Here is a 20,335-nt window from a genome sequence, read left to right as displayed (position 1 = left end):
GAGGAGGGCCTCCTTCATGTGGCTGTAGGATGTTTGCATAGAGGCCGGTAGGTCGAGGAGGGTGTCTCGTCCTTCGCTCAGGAATCGCCCCCCACAACCCGGCCCCCCAGTCTTCTGTGGGACGCGGTGGGAGGTCATGGCTACCTCGTAGGCTTTGAACCACTGCTGGATGTCATCATTCCGATAGTACTCCTTGACCACATCCTTAGGGATGTGGACTTTCGGTTCCCCCAGGGGTGCGGGTTCTTGGCCCCCCCGAGGGTCGAGCTCCCTCGCTCCTTGCTCGGAACTCCATTTCTTTCAAGCTGCGCTCGTGCTCCAGCTGAAGTTTCTTTTCCTCGTGCTCTCGTTGCAACTTCTTTTCTTCCAGCTCTCCTTGTACTCGGAGTTGTTCTACTGCTAGCTTTTTTTCGGCTAGCCTTATCTCGCCTTCTATTTTCAGTTTGGCCATTTCTAGTTCATGACTTCGATCCCTTTCCCTGTCTGTGACGTCTTCCGGGGACCAGCCCCCACCCGTTGCGTTGCTTTGTGCCTAGGGGTTATTGCTTGTTCTCGGGAAGATCCTGAGCTCGTCCGGCCGCTCTGTCTACTCACCGACGTCGTCCAGTCGGGGAAGGGAGGCTCCGGACTCCACCCAGGCTTTCAGGGTTTGTTGCATGTCTTCCTTGGTGTTCAGACCAGTGGTAGCGATTTTCCGTTGTTTGCAAAATTGTTTCAGCTCCTTGTGCGTGTATTCTTCTAACCGCTGTTCACAGAACGTAGCACTCGCGTCGGCTTCAGTGGTGCTCATGGTGGTTTCTTCTGTTGTCTTTGTTCGGTAGTGCGTCAGCCGTTCGTTGTACGATCTCTAGATTGTGGGCTCGGATCCCGTCGCTTGCCACCAGTGTTAGAAAGGCTAGCCTCAGGGAAGGTCAGAATAGGTACTTGACCACCCTGCGCCCCACCTTTCTGGGAGAAGTAGCTGAGCACTGGTCGGAGACCCCCTCAGGGCCGGGTCTCGTACCTAGGATCGTACACGCTGATTCAGCACCAGGCAACACAGAGACACCACACCGTAGATTCTGGAGTACGTATACCTTATCTAGGAATATCAGGATCTTTATGATCCGCAGAAGCGTATGTACAAGTAGAGCAAGGGCTCACAAAGTCTTGGTTGGGGTAGGGGTAGCGGGACAGTCTTAGGATCTGGGTCAATGCGGGAGCGTATCCGGCGCACGGCTCTCAATCCTCGAGCCGGGGGATACGAGGCGATCTTTAGGGCCCAGCCGGACCGGAATGTCTCTTGAGTGTGTCCAAAACTGCAGGGCTCAGGTCCGGGTGTCGGAGGTCGGACAATCGTCCGGGAGCCGCGAGTCACTCAGCAGGGCTCAGAGTTCTCTAGGGTGCAAGGTAAGCCGTGACCACGTCAGCAGGGCTCGGGGGTTTTAGGCAGAAGTCCATCTCTGCCAGGGGGAGCCGCAACGCTGTCTGCAGGGCTCACCGAGGTTCCAAGAGTTTCATCGGGGTTTGGGAGGATTTTCTTCAGCCGCGACCACGTCAGCAGGGCTCGTTTCGTTCCAGGATTCAACTGCCGAGGGTCCCAGGGCGCCCCTTGTTATAGGTCGACTCCTCTTTGATGTCCGGAGTCCTCACGGCAGTGGTCTTGGTGCCTGGGAGGCCGTTTGTTGGGGGTTCCTGCCACGCGGCCCTTTGATCCTTTCAAAGTGGGTTCGGGAGGGATCAGAGACACGCAGCAGGCGTGGAGCCAGCCCTCAGGGTGGCCGGAGGGCGATCGAAACTATCTCTTGGGAGGAGGCCAGGTGTGAATGAAAACTACTCATCCCTCTCCTGCTCACCAGGAGCTCTCTCTCCCCCAGCTGGTATGGCACGGCTAGGCCGGGGTTGCGCTTGGGTTGAGGGCGGCCATCTGGGGTGCTGGGCCGGGTCACTGGAGGCCGCGAGGCCGATGGAAGGGGAAGGGTGCCCGGTGTCGGGAAGATGGAGGGGAGGACGTGGGTAACCCCGGGTTCTGGGTCAGGTAGGCTACGAGAGTCAGGGTCGTGTGGGGTGTAGGGGTTAGTCTGGTGTCGCTACGGGTCTGAATGGGCCACGCCACGAGGCCGGGTCCAACAAAGACGATGACCCTGACTACTTTTTTGTGAATTTTGAAATGGTTGCCTCTACCGTCGCCTGGCCCCAAGAGAGGTGGGGCAAATACATAGCCTACCAGGCTGCCAACCTCACAGAGGTTACTTCCTATCTTGATATCAAAAAAACTATTTTGAAGAGATTAGGATGTGATCAGGAATACTACAGAAACCACTTCAGAAAGGAAAAATGGACTGCAGGAGACAACCCTCGAGCCTTGTATTACAGGATAAGGGCCACTGGCTTCAACCATTAATGTCCTCTATAGATGAACTCACGAGAAGATCTACCTGGAACAGTATCTCAAAGCCCTTCCTAATACTAGAACATCACCTTACAGTCACGCTTGTGCTTATCATTGATCCCCTGAATTTAAGGCCCATTCACATTGCTTTACTGTAGGCATACCCAAAACCCTGAGTAAAAGTCCAAAAGCCCTATCAACAAATAAAGTCCTGAACCTTCTGAAACTCCATCCAAAGCCCACCGTTGGGGGAACCAGACAGAAGCAAACGCCCCAATGTTTCCATTGTGCGGAGTGAGGACACATAGCCAGGCATTGTCCCTTACGCAACCCTCCCCATGAACCAATGGACCCTGTCCTGGGCCCTTTGCCATGGGGTTGGCTAGAGGACGGAGCTCCGGACTGGTGGGGGATGCCCAGTCCTGGCCCATCTGGTCGCCTGCTGAGAACCACCAGGCAGCGAGGGGGTCCAGTGTACCCAGTCCCTAGTAATCCTAAGTAAAGCTACCCTCCCTTTCCAGTAATCCATGCGCACTGAGTGACTAAAGGGGACCCAAGGAGCTCACACGCCCGGCCTCCCTGGAGCCCTGGCTGGGCTCGCAGAACCAAACAAGCCCTCATCAGGACTTCCAGGGCAGCCCGACCAACTGGTAGCGCCATTGTAAAGTATTACTTACGACCAGATGGGCGAGGAGTTGGGCGCGACCAAATGGCCAGGCCAGAAGGATGGCAATCTGCCCACCCTGCATCTTAATGAAAGGGCTCTGCCTGCTCTTGGCAGGCTCGTTGGCTCTGCATCCTGGGTGCTCAGAGCCCAAGCTGGGCCTCAGGAATGGGGCTGTGAGGGGGGTCCCCGACAGGCCCCCCAGGCACCTTGTCATGCAGGCAAAGCAGGGGAGGCCTGCCCGGGGACGACCAACCCCAACCAGGGGCCTTGGCCTTGGGGCAGGCCAGAGGATGGAACCCAGGGAGGGAGCTCCCTCCCCAGGTCCCAACGGGGCCTCGGGATACAGACATGCAGGGGAGGCCTCCCGGGATGGCAAAGCCCCGTCCCGGGTGCTCTGGTAGACAGGGGGCACTAGGACAGAGCCCAGGATGAAGGTGGGCGGGTCTACACCTTTCTGGTCATCGGCTGAAAACTGCCAGACCCCAAGGGGGTCCAGAGTACCCTGTTCCTAGTAATCTGAAGGCAGGCTACCCCCGCTTTCTTGTCATCTGTGCACGCCGAGTGAGAGAGGTGACGAAGCCACAAAAGCACCCAATCTCCTGGAGCCTTGGCTGGGATTGGGGAAGCAAAGGAGCCCCCATCGGGACTTCCAGTGTGGCCCGGCCATCTGGTAGCACCATTGGAAGGCATTGCACACAACCAGATGGCTGGGCCCGAAGGATGGCCATTAGGTCGCATTGTGTCTTAACGAACAGGGCTTCTGCTTGCCCTTGGAGGGGACTGGGGCTCTGCCGCCCATGAGTCCGGAGCCCCACCTGGGCCTCAGTCACAGAACCGCAAGGGTAGCCCTGACGGGCCATCCACCCGGGGCCCAAAGGCACCTTTACATGCAAGCGAAGCAAAGAGGCCTCCCCAGGCCCAGTGGACCTGACCCGGGACCTTGACCTTGAGCGGGCTGAGGGTCGGTGCCCAGGTGTGCCCTGAGACTCAGCATGGCCCCAGGGTCCCATCAGTTCTCCTGGGCCCGGACACGAAAGAAAGGCCTTCCCAGGCCAGAGGACCGAGTACCGAGCCCAGGTCGGGAGCACCCGCCCTGAGGCCCTGCGATGCCCGGTCAGAGCTCCTGGGCATAGACGAGAAGGGAAGGCCTTCCTGGGCTCACGGGACGTCATCCCGGGTGCTTTGCCACACGGTGGACCGGAGGACAGACCCCAGGACAGGAAGACACCCACCCCAGAACACGTTGGGGCTACAGTCAGGGTTCCTGAACCAAGCCAGGCAGGGGAAGCCTTCCTGGGCCAGACAGACCTACCTCCCGTTCCCTTGTCAGTGTGGCAGGCTGGAGGGTGGAGGACAGGGCGGGAGCATCCACCTCAGGGTCTGGTGGAGCCCGGGGCCCGGTCAGGCCTCCTGAGCCCGGATGCTAAGGGAAGGCCTCCCTGAGCTCACGGGACCCTGTCCCGGGCATTTTAACACACGATGGGCTGGGGGACGGAGCCCAGAACAGGAAGGCACACACCCCAGGGCCTGTTGGGGCCAAAATCAGGGCTCCTGTACCCAGTGAGGCAGGGGAAGCCTCCCCAGGCCGACGAACCTACCTTCCGTCAGGGTGGCAGGCTGGAGGACGGAGCCCAGGTTGGGAGCGCCCGCACCGAGGCCCGGCGAGGCCCGGTCGAGCTCCTGGGCATGGGCGTGAAGGTAAGATCTTCCTGGGCTCACGGGACCCCATCCCGGGTGCTTTGCCACACGGTGGACCAGAGAACAGAGCCCACGACAGTAAGGCACCCACCCCAGGGCCCATTGGGGCCACAGTCAGGATTCCTGAACCCAGCAAGGCAGGGGAAGGCTACCCAGGCCCGACGGACCTACCTCCTGGTCCCTTGTCAGGGAGGAGGCTGGAGGATGGAGCCCAGGGTGGGTGCGCCTGCCCTGAAGCCGGGCAGGGCCCTGGGGCCCGGTCGCAGCTCCTGGGCCTGATGCGAAGGGAAGGCCTCCTCGGGGGACTTCCTGTCCTGGGCGCTTTTCCACGCGAGGGGCTGGAAGACGATGCCCAGGACGTGGAGTCCTCACCCGGTCAGATGTTCTGAACCTAGCCAACCCCGAGTAATCCTCTTTGGGATGGATGGAACCACATCCCAGTCCTTGGCAGGCAGGAGGATGGAGCCTAGGGTGGGAGTGATTGCCCCAAGGCCTGGTCGACCCCTGGGCCTGGTTAGAGTTTCTGGGCCCGGATGCAAAGGGAAGGCCTCCCCGGGCTCACGGGACCCTGTCCCGGCTGCTTTACCACACAATGGGCTTGAGGACGGAGCCCAGCACAGAGAGGCACCCACCCCAGGGCCCGTTGTGGCCACTGTCATAGCACCTGAACCAAGCCAGGCAGGGAAAGCCTCCCCGGGCCTGACAGACCTACCTCCTGGGCCCTTGTCAGGGTGGCAGGCCAGAGGGCGGAGCCCAGGGTGGGAGCACCTGCCTCAAGGCCTGGCAGGGCCCTGGCTCCCGGTCAGAGCTCCTTGTCCCAGACACAAATGGAAGGCCTCCCCGGGCTTGGGGGACTCACCGTCCTGGTGCTTTTGCACATGGTGGACCAGAGGACAGAGTCCAGGATGGGAAGCACCCACCCCAGGGCCTGTCGGAACCACAGTCAGTGCTCCTAAACCCAGCCAGGCAGGGGAACCCTTCCTGGGCCTGACAGACCTACCTCCTGGGCCCTTGTCAGGGTGGCAGGCCAGAGGATGGAGCCCAGGGAAGAGGCGCCCACACCGTGGCCCAGCGGGGTCTTTGGGCCAGTTCAGAGCTTATGGGCCTGCCCGAAGCTCGGCGGGCCCGGTGAGAGCTCCTGTGCCTGGACATGAAGGGAAGGCCACCCTGGGCGACGGGACTCTGTCCTGGGCACTATGCCACATGGTAGGCTGGAGGACAGAGCCCAAGACAGGGAGGCACCCACCCCAGGGCCCCGGTGAGAGCTGTGTGCAAGCAGGAGAAGCCTCCCCAGGTCAGGCGGACCCCCGTCCTGGGCCCTTAGCCGTGCAGCAGGCCAGGAGATGGAGCCCAGGGCAAGAACGCACCACCCCGAGGCAAGACAGGGCCCTGGGGCCCCCGTTGGAGATTCTGGGCCCTGACTCGAAGGAAAGGCCTCCCTGGGCTCGCAGGAACTCTTCCCAGGCGCCTTGCCACACGGTGAGCTAGAAGACTGAGCACAGAATGGGTGGCCCTTACCCAGTCGGACCTTTTGAACCCAGCCAAGTGGGGGACACCTCTCCCGGCCAGATGGAACCCACCCCGGGCCCTTGGCAGTGCGGCAGGCAGGAGGATGGAGCCCAGGGTGGGCTGACCAATAAGGGCTCATCCCGGGCCTGGCTGGGCCCTTGGGCCTGGTCGTTGCTCCTGGACCCTGCCACTCGGGTGAAGGATCCCTGGGCCCAGAAAAAAGAGTCATAACACCATTTTTGTTCCCTTAGATTTAGGATCCTAGTTCAGACAGCACCTAGGGAAATCTAGCCAACTGAGGGTTATCCAGGGTTAGCTGATTTGCATGGCTATCACCATGTGTTATCACCCAAAAGCCCTTGCAAACCTCAAACACTGACTGTATAAAACCATTTTCCACACATTTCTGTTATGGAAAGTTCTGGACTCTGCACGGAGCCACAAACTTACTTCCACCCAGCATTTCCCCAGGTCTCCCGATACAAATGGCACAGGAATCTCTTCCCCTGCTCCCAAGACTGGAAGAACAAAACAAAAAAAACAAAAGGAAATCCCACTGCTGTAAACAGCAGAGAGTTATCCTGGATGTGTCCATACCAATGCTAATCTGCATATGCATAAGCATTTCCAGGGGTTAGCAGATGAGACACTACAGCTGACGTTGACGTGTCCCTGCATGCTGAGGCTTCTCCAAACCTCTGCCTAACATCTCTGTGAGGGGTGTCCAGTTAGAAACCAAGACGGGGTCCTACATTCTTTCCTGCCAGGTAATGGGTTTTAATTATCCCTTGGCGGGAGTTCTGTCTCTAGATACACACACCTACAATAGACGCACCTAGAGTAGGGATTGCATAGTTGGAGTATGCCTGATTACTGCCTCATTTTATATGCCTGCATTCATACACTGTTTTAGCACCATGGTGGAACTATATGTGCTATTCACTATTTTGGTGCTTGTAATCACTTTCATATGCTCCTGTCTACTGATTATCGCAGCACATGTATTCTATACTAGAATAACATTGGTTAAACAAGTATATTGAAAACGTCCTATTGGGTATTCTCTGTATATTTCCCTGAGAATAAAAGTACACGAGGGATTGAGCAAAAGGGTTCTAGATCTGTTACCACGATTCTGATGGGTAAAGGTTGTCATGTTCAGTGGTTGCCAGAATCCATTCGCTCCCTGTTTTGGTAGGGAGGTATTGTGGTGGCACTGTGAGCTAGCTGGTCTCTAGGCCAACATATACTACAGGGGTGCATGGAATCAGTCTGAGCACCTCACCCAAAGTTTATACTGTCCACAAACGTTTAGATCCTACAGATTAGTGGGAACTACACAGCACGGCACCCCCAAGATTGACTGGGTTCTTATTTTATGGATGACCTGAGTAGTTAAGTCATTCCTTCTCAGAGATTCCTACTCACCTCCACATCGGAGACATCCGTGATGGTAGGCAAACCAACCTCAGCTCAGTAGGTGGACACGAAGAATTGGCTGTACATTATTCAAGCTTGAAGGAAAAGCTTCCCACATTGTGGTAACCCTCTCTGTAATTCATTTAGTATAATATGTCTGGGGACGAAGCTGCCCAAACATTAAGCACTGAGGAGAACTGCAGACATGCGGTTACTTAGAAATTATTAAATTTTGGTCTCCTGGCTATGGGTGGAGACATTACCTTCGTAGTTGAGTCACACAAAGCATTCAGGACAGAGGTATTCTATTCTTGGGTTAAATTCTCAGCTACCAATGCTCATACACAATTGTGTCATACATATATTGAGGATGAAGCACCTGATGAATACTCTCCATATGAGGACATAGAGATTCCTCTTTCCTACCAAAAACATTTTAACTGGTTTAAAGGTGCCCTCCCAAATACAACAGAGCACATAAGACTCAGTCTGCTCAGTAAAGAGGGAGCGGCATGGCCGGTCTTAGCTGCATACACACGGATGTATGACGTTACAACGCATACTTTTACAACGCATGCACTTACAACGCAATTTTTACAACGCAACATCCACTACAACGCATTCCATTACATCGCATGACACTACAACGCATTTTTAAAAACTACCTTTACAACGCATTCCATTACATCGCATACTACCTTTACAACGCACACCATTACAACGCATAATGTTAAATTGCATTTAACGTAAGTATTGGATAGTATAGGGGTAAAAATTACTATTCTAACTCCAGGGGGTGCAACAGTAGGGTAAGTGTTGGATAGTATAGGGGTAAAAATTACTATTCTAACTCCAGGGGGTGCCACAGTAGGGTAAGTGTTGGATAGTATAGGGGTAAAAATTACTATTCTAACTCCAGGGGGTGCAACAGTAGGGTAATTGTTGGATAGTATAGGGGTAAAAATTACTATTCTAACTCCAGGGGGTGCAACAGTAGGGTAAGTGTTGGATAGTATAGGGGTAAAAATTACTATTCTAACTCCAGGGGGTGCAACAGTAGGGTAAGTGTTGGATAGTGTAGGGTTAAAAATTACTATTCTAACTCCAACACTTACCCTACTGTTGCACCCCTATACTATCCAATACTTACCTTAAATACTTACTTACCTTAAATGCAATTTAACATTATGCGTTGTAATGGTGTGCGTTGTAAAGGTAGTATGCGATGTAATGGAATGCGTTGTAAAGGTAGTTTTTAAAAATGCGTTGTAGTGTCATGCGATGTAATGGAATGCGTTGTAGTGGATGTTGCGTTGTAAAAATTGCGTTGTAAGTGTAGTGCGTTGTAAAAGTTGCGTTGTAAAGGTTGTTCCCCATACACACTGCATCCTAACACTGCTAATTTAACTGCAACAGAAATGTGCACACTATATGAAGATTCAGTAAAAATATAAAGAAAACTCTCACAGTTCATAATTTGAACACTCACAGTAAACCCTGAACGAACTGCTCAACTTAGCTACTACTGGTATCAACCTACAGACCCGAAATGCCGTTATGGGAAAGATTCCCACCAGTCGGAAAGCAGAATTTCCATATACAGGCACACAGGAAAAACACAGAATACTGACTATTTGCTTGCCGATGGGGATAGCTCCCCTAGTGGAAGACTGTGCCACTTGGGGTTCAGTCTTTGCTGCAGTTTATACCAGAACCCATGTTACCCCTTCGCTGGCTGTTTTACCAGATGTATTGAAGAAGCTACAGAATGATTATGGGGCAGCACCTGCCCTGGACTTAGGGATGAAACTGATGGGCAATTTTGCCACAGTAATCGCCACTGTGTTAGGCAACATAAAAGGGGAGGCAGCTGCATTGGCTATATGCCAACGCCTGTTGGATCTCCCTCTTGCACCTTAAGTAGAGAAAATTTGGGAGCCAGACTGGGGAAACCACAACTTAAGAGTAATTCTGAAAAGGATAACTTTAAGCAAGCAGCTGATTATTCGACAAAGAAGAAGTGGGATAATAAAGAAAAATATAAAGACATGAAAAGATCACGGAGTGGGTCTCCTCAACAGGAAGCCGCTGAAAAAAGATATAATCTCAGAAACCATGATAACATTAGGAAGCCTGACAGGTATTAGGATGCTGATACACTTTCCTCTCATTCTTTTTAGGAGTCATCTGAAACACTTTCAGAGAGAGGTGGACGGTCAGAGCGAAGATCAGAACAGCACTTGAAGCCAAAGAAGGAATCACAATGCTCGTCTGACTATATCATTAATAAAGAAGAAAAACAAAAGACACCTAATCCTCAATAAAAAAAAGGTAGCCGGAATAAAAATTAGGCATGCTCAGAATACTGAGTACTCTGCTTCTGAATGAAGAATGGGCAATGGGCAGTGATGATGCTGGACAGCGGGGCAGAAATCACAATAGCTTGCTGGAGCCAGATGGATTATCTGGTAGCAGTAGAGCTGAATGAGCATATCACGGTGGAAACACCTGATACTTGGGTAATTATTCCCCATAGTTTATACGAAATTGCCTCCAATTGGAGGGGGACATACCCAGGCACATCAAGGCTCTGTACTGGGAGAACTTGACATATGGTTACAATATTCTTTTGGATGAAAAAGACTGGCCACCTGAGTTTGTAATAAAATGCCCAAATGGGGAAACAGTGATTTTACCTGCATTTTCCGACCTCATTCCAGAGACAGTTAAACATTCTTATGCCAAGGAGTGGGCATTAGAGCTAGCTCCTGCACTATACAGCAATCATCTGGGCATTTTCTAGAAAAGTGTGCATTGCTTCAACCGCCAACAACATGTGGGCCGGGATGATGAGTCATATCATCATGAGATCCCATTGAATTCAACTCCAGAGACAATACCCAATAAAACATGAAGCTAAAAAACAAGTTAGGGAAATCCCAGAACAACTTCAGTACCTGGGTATATTAGAAAATTGCACCTCGCCAATAAATAACCACTTGGTTCCTGTAAGGAAACCAGACAATTCATACTGATTAGTATTAGATTACAGACATTTAAACACATCCACTTGCACGTTCGCTGTAAAAAATGTACACAGTGCCGCACTAACGAACAACATTGTGCAGAAAAAATACAAAACAACACTAACTATCTCAAATGGATTTTTCTGCCAAAATATAGTGCCTGGAAGCAGATATTTGACAGCATTTTCAGCACTGAAAGCATTCAGCATTTTGAATGGTTGCTTGCCACAGGCTCATGTAATACACACCTTGACTCAACAACCTGTTGGTATTCATGTTGCAGGGAATTTCATGGCTGATGAAGCTGCTAAGGCAACAGTTCGCACTGCTGCTGTTGCTGCAATCACTAATTCTAGTACAAGACAGACAGAGACATCAGGGTGGCCGCCAATTCCGCATGCAAAGACACACACCTGCGGAAAGGTTTTCCACTTAAGTACTCCTACAAGTTAGAAGCACAGAACTTACCATATGCTCAGATTTCAGGAGATTGGGGATAGAGTCATACCAAATACTGATCACAGATTGGGACTGACACCAGCTGCACATGAGGGTCTGGGTTCAGCACACACAGAGATTACTGCTACAGTTACTCTCCTGCCTCAACCCATTCTCTCTACTTCCAGGTCTACTGTTCGCTCATGTCCCACTAGGCACCTCCTCAAAAACAACGCATCATGCAACTCTTTTAAAACCTCTCAAGGAAGTGCTATCCACAAGATTCTAACATCGCTAAAACCCTCTAACCACTTCAATGACCCTCTACCACCCAATTTCTTCAAGGAGATCTTACCCTTGATACTCCAACTTTGGACCTAGCTTGCTAATGCCTCACTCCTTCAAGGCACTATCCTGGACTGCCTAAAAGCAGGTCAGGTTTCCTCTATCTTAAAAGACCCATTAGCAGATCAAACTGACGTAAACAACTTTTGACCTATCTCCAATATTCCTACCCTGGAGAAGCTTCTTGAAAAATGTGTTCACATCCAACTCTGTAACCACTTAGAACAGTTCCAACTATTAGACCATTTACAATTGGGCTTTCGTCCAGGGCACAGCACTGAATTGGCTATGACACACATAGTGGATGATGCACTAAAAATGCTGGATCAGAAGTAATCATGTCTCTTTATCCTCCTTGGCATATCGTCGGCATTCGATACAGTTAAGCATGACAACCTACTAGACCTCTTGGAACATCGAATGGGGCTATCAGGAACAGTCCTTAACTGATTCACATCCTATCTCCAAAACAGGTCTCAGCTAGTCACGGTTAAACACTCACTATCACAGACCATGTCAGTCACATTAGGTGTCCCCCAGGGCTCCTCACTCTCACGCACTCTCTTCAACCTGTTCATGGAGCCTCTAACAGAACTTCAGAGCTCAGCCAACATCCACTATCAGATGTACACTAACGATACCCAACTTTACCTAAAAGTTGCCTTCACAGAAGATATCATCTCCCTCAACACAACTTTGCAGAAAACTCAAAATTGGCTAACATCCAAACACCTCAAACTAAATACTCAAAAAACCAATTTCCTCCTAATCACCCACCTAACCAGTCACCTGTCAGTGAAGCATGGTTGAAACATCTTACAGCCCTCCACTGCATTCCACAGATTATTGATTCAACAAGATCACTGAGAGTAATTCTAGACAAGAACCTCAACATGCAGAAGCACATCAGTGCTGCCACAAAAGGGGCAAATCACCAAATGAACATGAAATCCCTCTACTGGCTCACATACAAAGCGAGAATCCAGCAAAAAATTGCCCGTATGACACATAAAACCCTCCACTTCAAAACCCTTATATGTCTTGCTCAGAAACTCGAGCTTTCTGGTGGTTCCAGATCATCAAGAAGCTCCAAAACCCTTCTTCTGAAACCACAGAGATTCTACAAGAAGAAAACCTACAAGAGCTCCTTTTCTGGGATGGCCCCAGGAATTTGGAACACCTTGCCCACTGAAATCAGAATAAATCCCTCAACTATTTCCTTCAAGAAGGAAGTCAAAGCACTCCTGATGAACACATTTCTTCCCTAGATACATCAATACTCTTCTTCCCTCAATCACATTCATGACTACTCTCTCCGGCAACTGCAGTGTTTTTAACTTAGAACACATTTCTTCCCTAGATACATGAATACTCTTCTTCCCTCAATCACATTCATGACTACTCTCTCCGGCAACTGCAGTGTTTTTAACTTAGAGCTCCTAACTCTACTCTTCCATTTCTTGACACTCCTGATGCAACAGTTTTATTTTCTATGTTAGCTTTTATTGAGATATCTCCTCTACCAGTGATCATTGTAAATCGCACCCTCCCTTCTCTGGGTGCTACCTATATCCTGTCTTTTTCTTCTTCGTATATGATTTTATTGTTATCACTATGCTGCTGTCTGTAACTTTGGAAAGCTCTCTGATACCCGCAAGGGCCAAGTTTGCACTATGAAAAAGCTAGCAAAATAAATACATAAATAAATACATTAATACTGCAGCAGCACTATTGGTGGCCAGGTCTTACTAAACAGACTCAAATGTGACATCTGCCAGAAGATGAGGGACTCAACCATAGCACTTCCTCCACAGAAACCTCTACTGATTTCAAACAAACCTCTTGCTTGTGCATATCACTGTGGCCCCTTACAATCTGACGGGGCTTACAAGTAGATCTTGGTGGTAGTGGATTCATGTTCTAGATTACTGTGAGTATGGCCACAGCGTTCAGCTGACACCCTAACTGTTATCAAAAACTTGCAAATCTTCATCAGGACATATGCAATTGACACACTACATTCCGACCAGGGCCCAGCTTTTAGCTCTTGGGCTTACAAAGAAGCCATGGGAAGTTTAGGTGTGGCCTTGCGGTGCACCTTCGCCTATAATCCTGAGCAAAATTCGGTGGTCAACAGGAAAAACCGTGACTTAGAGCAGTCTTTAAAAGCAAGGGTATTAGGTTTAGGTCGCAGTTGGGTCCATTACCTATATGGGGTCCAGAGGGCACTTAACAACCTGCCAAGAACATCCCTGGGTGGTTGTACTCTATATTAAATCCTGTTCGGGGTAAGAATGTGGATTCCAGACCTCGATAATGTCGGCACAGTGGCAGTAGACACAGCGTTTGACATCAATGAACTTTGGCTGTTTTACAGGAACTAACTGAATTCCAGGACGAACAAAGCAATGTCCAAGTGACTTAAACCGCCACTGGGGAAGTGAAGGTTGTTCCGGCAAAACCGGGTTGGGTCCCAAAGATTGGGGATCTGGTCAGAGAAAATATTGTGGACACAAAAGAATTAGGGCCATCTTACACAGCACCTGTCCTGGCTGTTGAAGGTACAAGAACTGTACTTCTTCTGCCCCTTGCCGGTCGGCGAGCCAAAATGTTTGTCTCCATTGATCTGATCAACCACATTAAGTGGCCAGTCTACAACAGTAGGCCAAGTGGGCTCCTGAGTAGCCACTGCTCTCCTCTCGCTTCTGTACAGGAAGTTCATATGGAAGTTTTGATAACCAAAGAAGATTCCTCTCTTCAACAAGAAACAGTATGCAACAATGAAGTATTTCTGCTCCCTGTTGAACTGACTGCGGCTGTACAATCGACTAGTACTGAGACACAAATTTCTATTCAGCAATATGACAACAATAAGATCTATGTCAATATACCAAAGATTGAGTCATCTCCCTGTTCTACAAAACCTGCTGAACTATCAAAAATAGATCAGACGGCTTCTGGCAACTTCATGGAATACATCGATTTCTCATCGGATTCAACTGAACCTTAATCACCATTGCCACCTCTCCCTTACGAACTATGAGTGCATGCTCTCTATCTTTGGCTGAAAAAGACATACTTTGTTACTCCTTGGTTACACCTTTGGATTACAATTGGGTGACTTTTCCTGGTCTTCTGGGTTGGTTTGGTGACTGTGTTTTTCCTGCTTCTGAATTGACATTATCTCGCAGAACGCTCTGCAGTCCAACTTGTGAACTTGGTATTGAAACCACATGCATCATCGCGCCATGAATGAAGAGATCTGTTCTAGGAGAACATTACAGCGGTTCCGATTCCTGAAGGAATGGTGTGGGACAGGGTATCGTATGATGTGTATGGCCCTACTGAACTTTTTGCAAATTCTATATTTGTTTAAAATTTCTTCAAATGATATACTCACCTCCAGCACAATTTCTGATGATTGGGACATTGATGCTCTGCATAATATGCTAGAATACGTTCAGCAATTGACTGTATTTTCTTCTGATGAATTGTATGATTGTACATCTAATTACAGTGATATGTTCTGTTATCAACATTATGGTCATCATTTTCTGCATTAAGCAAGTATCCCACGTTCTGTTTATCATTACACCCAATGGGAACACTGTCCAACACTATCAAAACGTAGTTCAAAAACATTTGCAAAGACGTTTGCCTATTTTTCTCATTTTGATACATTATATCTAACCTAATATTATTATACGCTTGCACCCACATCTACAAAGAAAAACATGCTAACAAACACCAAACTGATATACTCTGCTTCCTTTCTTTCCCAGGTGTCTTACAGGGTTTCGACGTCTGGAAAGTGACATAGATCCGAAATCTGTTTGGGGGACAAAGGATTGGCAGGTTCAGGGAACTGAGGCCTTGTTTAGAGCATGCCTAATTCCATACCAAATGATTATCCTAAACCCAATACAGTGATGATACACTAGATGCCATGATACGCAACGGCTCCTACAATTCATCACACCCCAAGTGGAAGGGATGGTTGGTTTGACCGAATGCCAAAGGGTTTAACATCAATATACCTGACCAACGGTACATACAATCTGAACACTCTGGAGTGGTGACATCATACAGTGTCGGGACGTTGTGCCTAGATTGGCTCAAAACCTTGACACTGTCTCAGGTGAAACAACACTTTTCCCTTCTATCAGATGACCTAGATCTCAGGGATTTCTTGTTAGGTTCCGGTAACCCACGTCAAAAGCGTTTCTTGCATGCCATATACAATGAACTAGGGAAAGTTTCTCAACAAGAAGCTGCAAAGAGCCTGTGCGAGATTGATAAGGTTAATCTAGAAAAGGTTTTGGCAGTGGGTGGTTGACAATAGCATGACCACGTTATCCTCTATGATATATTCATTGGACAACATAGTATCATCTACAATTGGCATAATGCAGAAAGACATGTCTATTTTACAACATGGTCGTAACTTCGTCCATTGTGTTATTAAGCTGGACACTTCAAATATTACTTTCTGGCCACGTGCCATGGCGTCATATTAATACCACTAATCTGTTTTCTTCATCCGAGCGAACTGAACGACAGATATTATTGGCACGGAGAAATGCAAAGTATACCATGTTGCACATTGAAAAATTTGACCAATTACCTTTTGGCGTTGCCGAAACATCTTCCACTGATTGGATAATCCATGGATATATTGCCCTACCAGTCACGACATTACAATTACAATATTGTCTACAACATCACCAAGTAAGCAGGTATGAAGCGTTAGGGGAAGAATATGTGCATGAATACTGGGAATTGCCATTCAAGTTTAGATGCAGGAATGGGGACATGGAAGTGTTTCTCAGTGATTCCAATCATGAGAATGCTTTAAGTATTTCCTTAGCATGCAATGACATTTCACTTAACGGGGCTTGTAATGCGTAGGTTGCGAAATTGTCCTGTTATCTGAAGTGTTTTCCGACTGCCGTGATTCATCCAGTTTTCAGACTAATCTCTAATGGGAGATATTTGATGCTGAACGATCAATGCTGCTGTGGAATGGAACCAGACACCGTTTATCTTCTGATAGTTAATTTCTTAGTTACTTGTTACACACAAGTATTGTTTCCACTGGCCCGCAAAGCTAGGGAAACAACACTGCAGCCTTCGATAAATGTTTCCAACATACGCTTTGATTCTCTGAGCAAACTGAAAGACATGCTTTTTAAAAAGGATGTGGCCTTAACATCCGCCAAAGGGACATTTCTTTCTCCAGGTTGAGAAGTCTTTATCCGAGATGCAAACGATACTTCATACTAACTTCCAACTGCATTTAGGGGAGCTGGTCCACCGAATCTTTAACATGTCTGATACAAAGGGTGTAGCACACTTTTTTTAAATGAATTAGCTCTGGATTGGTTAGCACCTTTCAGATAGTTTTTGGAGTTATATCATCATTCATACATTCTGTACTAGTAAACGCTTTTGGAGGTCTGCCGCTTGTCCTGCTACTTGCAGGGGGATTCTTATTTTAATTTTCCCGCTCTGCAATGGATGTCTCAATTCAACCTGGAATGGAGACAGCACTGCCTGTGCTGCTATAGCATGAGTGAATGATACACTTCTTTGGCACACCTCGGCTTTGAGAACAGAATGAGTATTGGTTATTATCAGTTAGGCCTATGTGGTCTCACTGCGTACAAACTGCATTCCACTGCCTGCTGTGCAGGCATGAATGTGTCCTGGATTTTGGTCTCGGATCGCAATTGGTTGAGCCATTAGACATTGAAGTACTGATGAACCCTTTAAAGGCCCATGGGTATGGTTGTCCCCAGCGTATTCCTTTGCTGCTTAACGCATTCTTCGAGCCACCCTGTGATGCTTCGGCTCCTAGTGAACTGGATATCGGTTGTGTGGAACACATACAGGATGTAGTCCCTCCCTCTGCGGCTACTGTGGGAACTGGATGGAACCACCTTTGCTCCATAAACCTACTTCTAGGTGCGCCTTTGGGAATATAGTCTGCGGTGGGTGACAGCAGCAATGTTGCGACTAACACTCGGAATACATAAACAATTGTCTATGTCATTTGGTGGAAACTATTTGGCCTGTCTTTAAACAAAGTGAAACAAAAAAATATTTTTTTCTCTTATCGCACTCTGTGTTGCTTTAATTCTAGGCACCTTGGCTTTCTGCGTGCTTGGTCTTTGTAAGAGTATGATGGCCGTTTTAGGAGAGGTTTTTTTAGAAATTACTTTAAAGTGATTTTTAGAATGGTTTTAGGCTTTTCAATTTTTACAATTTTATATGGCCTGCTGGTTTTTTAGATAGCTTTTAGGACGCCCCTTAGTATGAGGAGTGGGTTGTATGTGCCCAGGTTAGGCCCATGTAGCAACGCTGTACATTTTATTACATTCTCTCTTTCTGCACAGTAACATTTCAGCGCAACCGTTTGCCCACATTTGTGTGCGTGACAATGATGGATTTGTTTCTCTGAAATGGCTTTGCTTTTACATCTGGTTTCGCTCAACATCATTATGATGCCACAAACACAAAGTACACAAGGCCTTTATGCGTGCTGTACAAATATCGGTCTATCTTCATCCATGGGGTGACAGGGCTTTCTACATATCCATAACAATGCTAATCAGCATATACATCGCAAGGATGCTTTTTTTTATAAATACATAAGCACTCACGGAGGTTAGCAGAGGAGACACTTCAGCTGACGTCGATGGGTCCCTGCATGCGGAGGCTTCGCCAAACACCTGCCTAACATCTCCGTGAGGGGTGTCCAGTTTGTGACCAAGGCTGGGACCTACATTGTTTCCCGCCCGTTAATGGGGTTGGATAATCCCGTGGGGGGATTCTTTGCTCTAGATACACACGCACGTAGAGTAGGGATTGCATAGTAGGAGTACGCCTGATTACTGCCTTGTTTTTTATGCCTGCATATATTCACTGTTTTAGAACCGTGGTGGAATTATATTTGCTATTCACTATTTTGGTGCTTGTAATCACTTTCATAGGCTTCTGTCTACTGATTATCATAGCACATGTATTCTGTACGAGAATAACTTTGGTTCAATAAATATATTGAAAAGATCCAATTGTGTATTCTTTGTATATTTCTCTGAGAACAAGAATGCACCAGTGACTGAGCAAATGGGTTCTAGATATGCAACCACGATCCCTGAGGGGTCAGGGTTGGCATGTTAAGTGGTTGCCAGAAACCATTCACTCCCTGTTTGGTTAGGAGGGACTGTGGTGGCACGGTGAGCTAGCTGGTCCCTAGGCCACCATATACTACAGGGGTGCATGAAATCTGAGGACCTTGCCCAAAGTTTATGTAGCCCACAAACGTGCAGATCCTACAAATTAGTGGGAACTGCACGAAAGCAGAATGTTGTTTTTGCACCAAATTCTGCCTGTCTTGAAACCAAGCAGGTTTATTTACCCTGCCTAACGTTACCGAGGGAAAATGTGGTGATGCAGTTAATGCCCAAAACCCTAGAAGGCTGATCCCTGAGCAATCAGTTGTTTGACCAGAGACCATAAATACCTGGGCCACTTATCATGAGAGCCTGTGTTTGACAACGTGTTGAATTATATTGGCATTGCGTTGCTGTGTGAGCGTTCATAGAAGCTGTAAGCATCCAGACACAGATGACAGAGGCACTGTCACTTGAATATGACAAAAGCATCGGCAGGAATAGATGGATGCGCAGTAGAAATTAGTTGTGTTATTGGAAGTGTTCTGGAAGCTCACCTAGGAAACAACCACCAGCTTTTCCCTATAAGAAGGGCGTGCATGAAGATCAAAGTGTCAAAATATTTAAATGTGCTGTGGTAGGCACCGCCTTAAAACATCGGGGCAGGGGAGTTGGGCCCACCTGCTCACTGTAGCTATTTATTTCCCATCACCTTCAAATTTTACCAGCTTCCACTGATCTAAGAGCACACTCCTCAATTGGTCTGTGGGACTCAGAAGTCAAAGGTAGCATGGAGTAGCACTAGTGCAGGTGAGAATGCAAGACATGCTGCCATACCTCTGGAAGGATAAGTTGCACGATGGGGCACACCTAGGCATATATATGGCTGCTGCTCCCGTCAACATGTCGCCAGCTGGTTATCTTGGACACTTCGGAGAATGTGCACATACACGGAGTTCTGGAAGTGGTGACGTCAATTTCGGGGTAATTATTTCAGTAGCAAAAAATCTTGAGGGACAAATTTAGGGTATCAAAACATAGAATGCAAAAACTCGGTAGAGTAACGTGTAAGTATTAAAGGTAAAAATACCAGCACGTTTCAGGAACAGAGGGCAAGTGAAACAAGTAGAAACTCGCTATGTCACAGCATTGCCAAGCAGGACTCTCTAGGAGAGAATGGGAAGAAATGAAAGGGCATTAATGAAACTGTCAAAGAAAGACAATTAAACTAAAAAACAAACTACCTCAATTAAAAATAATGTAAATGTAAAACTTTGCTTAAAACATGAGAAACAGGATAAAACGCACAAGAAGTGTTCGGTTGGAAAAAAAGATTTGAGGTGTCAAATAAACTCAGAGCTCAGATGGGGAGAGGAAGTGGTCCGTCGGCTAGACTGCCTACTTTGGTGCTGGAAATCAGGGTTCGAGCCTCGAGGTCGCGTCCACATCCTGTGATTCTGGGCAAATCACTTAATCTCCCTGTGCCTGTGTAATGTAAATACGGTGCTATGTACAGCGCTCCAATACCTTCGGGTCGAGTTCGCGCTATATAAATCTGCAACAACAAAAATATCTTGTGCTGGCTGGCCAGAGGGGAATGACTATCTCTGAGGTATCACTGCTAAGTGGGAACATGTAGGAAAGAAGGGGGAGGAACTTAAGTGGATAAGTGAAACTAATTGCCGAA

This window comes from Triturus cristatus, chromosome 2_2 (genome assembly GCF_964204655.1).
Source record: "Triturus cristatus chromosome 2_2, aTriCri1.1, whole genome shotgun sequence".
Lineage (NCBI taxonomy): Eukaryota > Metazoa > Chordata > Amphibia > Caudata > Salamandridae > Triturus > Triturus cristatus.
The sequence above is the reverse complement of the archived record's forward strand: the minus strand, read 5'-3'. Positions refer to the sequence as shown.